This window comes from Haematobia irritans, chromosome 2, assembly GCF_050003625.1.
Source record: "Haematobia irritans isolate KBUSLIRL chromosome 2, ASM5000362v1, whole genome shotgun sequence".
Taxonomy (NCBI): domain Eukaryota; kingdom Metazoa; phylum Arthropoda; class Insecta; order Diptera; family Muscidae; genus Haematobia; species Haematobia irritans.
Window position 1 is genome coordinate 90,606,372 of NC_134398.1, and position 5,979 is coordinate 90,612,350.

The 5,979-nt window shown below is 33.4% G+C and overlaps 1 long non-coding RNA gene across 1 annotated transcript; it reads right to left on the reverse strand.

The window, feature by feature from the left end:
* Positions 1–1,338: 1,338 nt before the first annotated feature.
* LOC142225743 (uncharacterized) lies at positions 1,339–5,379 on the reverse strand. Its single transcript, XR_012719394.1, has 6 exons — positions 4,924–5,379; positions 4,604–4,864; positions 4,350–4,512; positions 4,097–4,279; positions 1,914–2,144; positions 1,339–1,607 (listed from the first exon to the last, which is right to left on the reverse strand). It is a non-coding gene; the product is annotated as an uncharacterized LOC142225743 (long non-coding RNA).
* Positions 5,380–5,979: the final 600 nt, after the last annotated feature.

A 5,979-nucleotide genomic window follows, 5' to 3' on the forward strand; every position in this document is an offset into this window, starting at 1 on the left:
ATAGCGATCGCCATTCACCGTAACGTTGCGTCCAACAGCATCTTTGAAAAAATACGGTCCAATGATTCCACCAGCGTACAAACCACACCAAACAGTGCATTTTTCGGGATGCATGGGCAGTTCTTGAACGGCTTCTGGTTGCTCTTCACTCCAAATGCGGCAATTTTGCTTATTTACGTAGCCATTCAACCAGAAATGAGCCTCATCGCTGAACAAAATTTGTCGATAAAAAAGCGGATTTTCTGCCAACTTTTCTAGGGCCCATTCACTGAAAATTCGACGTTGTGGCTCGTTAGTAAGTCTATTCATGATGAAATGTCAAAGCATACTGAGCATCTTTCTCTTTGACACCATGTCTGAAATCCCACGTGATCTGTCAAATACTAACGCATGAAAATCCTAACCTCAAAAGAATCACCCTTTATATGTTGTGATACTTTATTCAGAGAGCGACAGAGAGAGAGAGAGAGAGAGAGAGTTAGTATAGAGAAAGAAATAGAAATGGAAACCGGGAGGGTTAAATAAAAAGATATCAACATAACACAGCGAGAGAATGAAATGAGAGCAATTTCTGTGAAACCGCTTGTATGTTGTTTCGGAAAATTGTTTTATAATATGGCCAAAAATTTGGTATGCTTAAGTCTAAATATTATTTAATTTGAATAGTAGATTGAGTATTCGGAATAAAGAGAATAGACATTCGGAACCAAGAAAATAGACATTAAAAAAAAAAACAGCATATTTGTATTACAGAAAAAGATGCGAAGAACTCAAAAATTTCGTGGAAGTTAAAAATATGTGAAGAAATGAACACAATCTTCTTTGGGGAATTCTTCGAAGCATATACTATTTTTGGACTCAAAATGCTTCCAAACATATAATATGCTCACATAAAACAAACATATTAATGTTTCGGCGGTATCCAATAATATATGTGCTTCCTGCAAAACATGTTTGGAACATATGTTAGAGTAGCGATTTTTTTTGAGGGTGTACATAACAAACTTAACAAAGATACAAACACATACAATTTCATATAAACAATAATATAAAAACAGTTTGTTTGAAAGTTTTTAACAAGAAATAAACTATGGAGCAAGGTTACAATGTTGAATGAAGTGTGGTTATTACAAACTAAACATTCTGAAGTAAAAGTTTAAGCAATAATATAAATGCAATAATATCGAGACAACAATATAAATGCTTAATATAGCTTAAAAACTAATTACTGCTAAAACCTGAAAAGAGAAATTAGAAATCAGCATTAGTGAAATCAAGCCAAAAAAAATATAATTTAATAAATCATAAGAACATTTAATAAAAGACTACTTGCCTGTTGTTGTACACCTCCACTGCCATATTGTAATTGACATTGACTCCAATCTTTCCCGGCTGGCGAATATTTGATTGTCTCCAGAAATATTGTTGATTTTGGCTGCTGCATTGCTTTCCGGTTTCTGTGCTGTGTATGATCCTATTCCATCTTGGGTGTAATTAGCGCTGGTCAACCTACGGCGCCACAGGTACCTCGTTTCGTCTGTTGTCGTACTTTCAATACTTGGACATTTGTTTGACATCGACTGACGGACAGACATAGACAGGAGCTTCTGCAAATAAAATAAAGAAATCTATTAGTTCTTTGATTTAGGCCAGTTTTTATGTGTTAGCAAGAAGGGGTTATTCATTAGCGCGGTTTTGTTTCGTTGCGCCTGGTTTGGGCATGATAAATAGTTTTTAGGCTGAGCTCACCCTAGGACTAATTTTAGAGTTAATAGGACTGGAAATGTGGGTCCACTTTTAACGCTCTTAATGTTTGTCCCCGTAGGAACACTAAAGCTGTGAAACAAGAGCTACACGAAAAAGATTATATGTTTTATTTACGGAAGTTATATTTTGACGTTACTAATACTTACGTGATCTAGACGGACGGACGGAAAGACATTAAAACGAAGAAGGGATTTTGTGAGGTCCTGGCGAGATATTGGCAGATGCTGTTTGTGGAAGGATTTGAGATTAATTTGATTATAAATTTTGAAAATTGTTTTGATAGAATACTTATCTTTTATGAATTGTTTTGTTTGTTGGAGAATAATTGTACATTTTTGCCGTAATTAATCTTCTGCAATTTCATGATTTTAATTTGTCTGAAAGAGAGAGAAAGGGTAGTAATAAAATATGTTTATAACGTTATTTGAAAAGAAATAATATTGATGTCAAATTATTGAAAATGGAAGGCTAAAGAAGTTATAAGGGAAAAGGGAAAAAGGTGATTTAAAAGAACAGGTGTGTAGCATTTGGGGTGTCCCGAGTTGATGGGCCACGGGACACCATGGTTGGGGAGGGTCAGGCCATGGCATGTCTTGGAAAACCGGCATGCCAGCAAGCCAATATGGGTGGTAAGTTGTGTGAATGTTAATTTTTCTTCTTTTTGTGATACGTACACGGATGAAAAAGACTGTTTTTCATATGTTTGGCTATAAACATTATATGTTTGGAACACAAATTTTTAAACACAATATTTTTGAGTGCAAGCATATAATGTTCATAAACTAGCATAACATGTTTGGGACATATATGTTAATATGTTAGAACATATTATGTTTGGGACATAAAATGTTTGTAAATATAATATGGTTGGATGCAAACATATATTAATTTAGAAATAGCCTATATTAACAGGGAGCGATATTGAATTAAGTTGGTGGTTGTTGCTTGTTATTACAAAATTAACAATTTATTTTTCCTTGGGCAATTGATCAGCTACTTCTTTGATCCTTACAAACTGTGTGGTCCGCTGTTCGAATCCCCGTCCGGCAAAATTAAAATAAAAAAAATCATACAATTGGATAATTTCTTCTACAATGTTTGTATTACAGAAAAAGGTGCTAAGAACTAAAAAATATCGTGGAAGTGAAAAAGATGTGGGGGAATATACAATTGGGCAGAAACAAAATTTTGAGCAATCAGGTCGAAAACCTATGTTGTTAGCACCTATATTACCTGTTTATTTTCATAATTCATTATGATTGTAAATATATAAATAAATAAATAAAATTTTGAGCACAATATTGTTTGGGAGAATTTTTTTTAAGCATATAATATTTTTGGGTGCAAAATGCTTCCAAACATATTATATGTTCACATAATAACATATTGTTTTTGGAAGACAACATTATTGAATTTGGATGCAAAAATACAAAATGTTTGGAACTTAGACTACACAAACATATATTGTTTAGACCAATATGCTTTCAAACATATTATATATTGGAAGAGATCAAACATATAAACGTTTGGGCAATACCCAAAAATGTATATGCTTGAAGCAAAATATGTTTGGGAGTATTTGTTACAGAAGCGATTTTTTGTGAGCGTGTACCTGTTGGTAGAGGTGTGCACGTGAGTAATAGTTTACTCACGCTCACGCACACTCACGACGGAAAAATTTTACTCACGCACACTCACGGACGATATTGTTTGGTATGACTCACGCTCACGCACACTCACGAAAAGAAAATTTGTACTCACGCACACTCACGCACGAAAATGTCGTGACTCACGAAAAATATCGCGACTCACGAAAAATGTCGTGACTCACGAAGAATTTTTTGAGTGATTTACCTTAGTGACGTGTCTGAAAACATGAGCATTATTAAAATCGAGAGCTTTATTACACTTTCAACATCCCAGGTGTCACTAAAATTAAATGAATTTAACTCTTCAGCGTTTTATGTTGGTGAGCGGGGTTACTTTCGTGAGCGTAAATCTTTACTCACGCGTGAGTCACGAAAAATTTCGTGAGTCACGACAATTTCGTGTCACGTGCACACCTCTACCTGTTGGTCTTTGTGCTGTCCTCCATAGCTGGTTGAATGTTTATTTTTTTTGTCAGCTGCCAGAGGACTGAGTTGCCAGTGAACCGCGCCCCACAGACTGAGCCAAAAGCCGGCAACACCGGTCAGCAACCAGCGTACGGCAACTCAGTTCCTCCCTCCAGATGGCGGTAGCCTCCGGGCTGTGACAAAAATGGCGCCCAACGTGGGGCCTGAGAAATCAGGTTTACCACAGCATTGATTTTGGCCACAATAGTTTCTACCTTGTCTCATGTGTTTGTCTGTGCATGTCCCGGTGTTGATAGTTAATTTGTCCAAATCGCGTGTCCATAGATGAATACGTGAAGTCTGGGTGGGAAAAGTGGTCAGGTATTCATCTCTTCCAAAGGGGGACGTAAGTCACGATTTCGAACGGGATAGCACCTGATAGTCGTTTGCGACGTAACCTAGGGAGTAGATTATAACATTCATTAGCAATAGTAGTTAGTTTCAATAGCCCAAATTGTGTTTACTTACCTGTCTGTCCGTTTATTTTATACTATTCAATATACCCAACCGAATAGAGTCCTGGAAGATAGTTATGTTGTATGAGGATTTTCAGTGTCCTTTTGGTTTTTAAATTTTATTAGGGAGTAACACAATACCAGTTTTCCATGTTTGATATACCAGCAGTACGTATCTACGGAGATTACAATAGGTAGGAATTTATGTTGTTTTGGAGTAATGTAAATTTTCCTGTTAATCCACTCTATTGGTTTGCAGTTACTCACCTGTTTGGAGAATCACCTTTTTGAATCCTTTTCCTGAATTTTGTATCGATTAGTAATTACCTTTTTCTCTTTTAGTGTTAGTTTCGGAATTATTTCGAAAGTTACAATTTTCTCCAATATTTATACTTTAGATTGCCTGAAAAGGGATATAGGATTTGGAAACATATGTTTTTAGATAAATGAATTTGGTTTATATTTGATTTTTTACGTCGACACAAGGAATACTTATCGTTTTGAATTTTGAGTTTTCTTGGGATTTTTCTGTAAAGGAACTTAATTTTAGTGAATAAGTTTGATTTATTGGATGTTTTTAAACTTACCTGGAGTATTTTTTTTTTAAGGCATTGGATTTTTGAAGAAGTGTGTATGATCTGATCTGAATATAAAACCGAATTTTTTTGTTAAACAAATTATTGCGTTATTTGATATTTTTATTATTTTTATTATTACTTATTTTCATTTGTTTATTTTTTTTCTCAAAGATTTGGGTACTATTTTATTTTCGTTTTATTTCATTGCAAGATCTGGATGTTTTTTTTTTTGGTTTAACTTTTTTTTGAATTTTATTTTATTTCGTTTATTTATTTACCTATTTTCTTTTTAATTTTTCTTTTTGGTTTGCATTGGTTGTGTGAATTTTGCTTTAGATTTAGCATAGTTAAGTTTTTATTTTTTTTTCTCAGGAATTATTATTTAGATTTGTTTTTATTCGGCTTGAAAAATTTTGAGTTTAATATTTTTTTATCGGTATTTTTGTTTTATTATTTTTTTTTAATAATATTTATTAGGTATTAAGTTTTTCATATATTAATTTTACGGAGTTTTAGTTTGAGTTATCATTTTTTTATTTTTAATCTGGTTTTGGATTTTGAATTTTGGGTTTTATTTATTATTTTTATTATTTTTTTTTTAAGTTTTTACTAGGTTTAGGATTTTTAATTTTATTTTTAATTTATCATTAGTAATTTATTTTGGATTTTGGTTTTTATTTTCTTCCGTTTTTTTGTATTTTTTTGTTTTTTTTTTCAATTCTTTTTTGTTTCAGTTTAGTAGTAGTAAAATTTGATCTTCCCTAGAAGAAAAAGAAATAGAAAATTAATTTATTAGGATAAGATTATAAATAACAAATTACCTTTTCGATTCATATTTTGATATGGTTAGAACTAGAGCAAATAGTTACGAAGAACAACAATCAGTTCCTGACTGCTCTACCATGCCTAGCACCACTACGACAACAACAATAACGACAGCCACAACTAACACCGGAGCTGTTACTACCCAGGCAGTTGGCGGAAGTATAAACACAAGTACAGCGCAATCGGTTGATGCTACAATGATTTCCGACGTTCACAGTACTCCAGATACACCAAATTTCA